We start from the raw sequence: 723 nt of genomic DNA, 5'->3' as shown, positions 1-723 counted from the left end.
GAGGGAGGGTGGGGGTAGAGGTGGGGTATGTAGGTAGAGATGGTGTGATAGGATAGACAGGGAATGTGGGATTGGATTGTGCGGGGTGAGGTTACGAGCGAGGGATGACGATAAAGAGAGAGGGGAGAGGGAGATGGTGGGTAGGAGTGAAGAGAAGTAGGAGTCGGAGCAAGAGAGGAGTGGTGTGTGAGTGAAAGTAGATGTGAGAGGGAGTGAGGAGAGTGGAGGAGGTTAGATCATCCATATGCCATTTTAACCACCATGCTTTGTTGGTCCTGTGTTGTCCTTTCTGTGTATTAGCTTTTTATGTTGAATAAAAAAGAAAAAAACAAATTTCTTCACGAGAAACCACACAAAGGATTTATGTATAGTGATCGAATGTTTGTGTACACATTAGCACACTCTCTTCATCAAATCAACCTGTACAGGTGCACCATGTCAGGTTAAAACGATGGCAGTGCAATGCGAAATCAAGTGCTTTGCTCAAGAACGCAACGCAACGCTACGCCCGGTCTGGAAATCGAACCCACAATCGTGCAATCGTGAGTGCAACACTCTAACCACTAATCCATGCGCCTTCATACACACACACATATACAAACTCACACACACACACACAAACACACATGCGCATTCATATTTATTCATCTATCTATCTATCTCTCTCTCTCTCTCTCTACACACACACACACACACACACACACACACACACACACACACACA

The sequence above is a fragment of the Octopus bimaculoides genome, chromosome 1, assembly GCF_001194135.2.
Source record: "Octopus bimaculoides isolate UCB-OBI-ISO-001 chromosome 1, ASM119413v2, whole genome shotgun sequence".
NCBI classification, from domain to species: domain Eukaryota; kingdom Metazoa; phylum Mollusca; class Cephalopoda; order Octopoda; family Octopodidae; genus Octopus; species Octopus bimaculoides.
Note: the sequence above shows the minus strand (reverse complement) of the source record.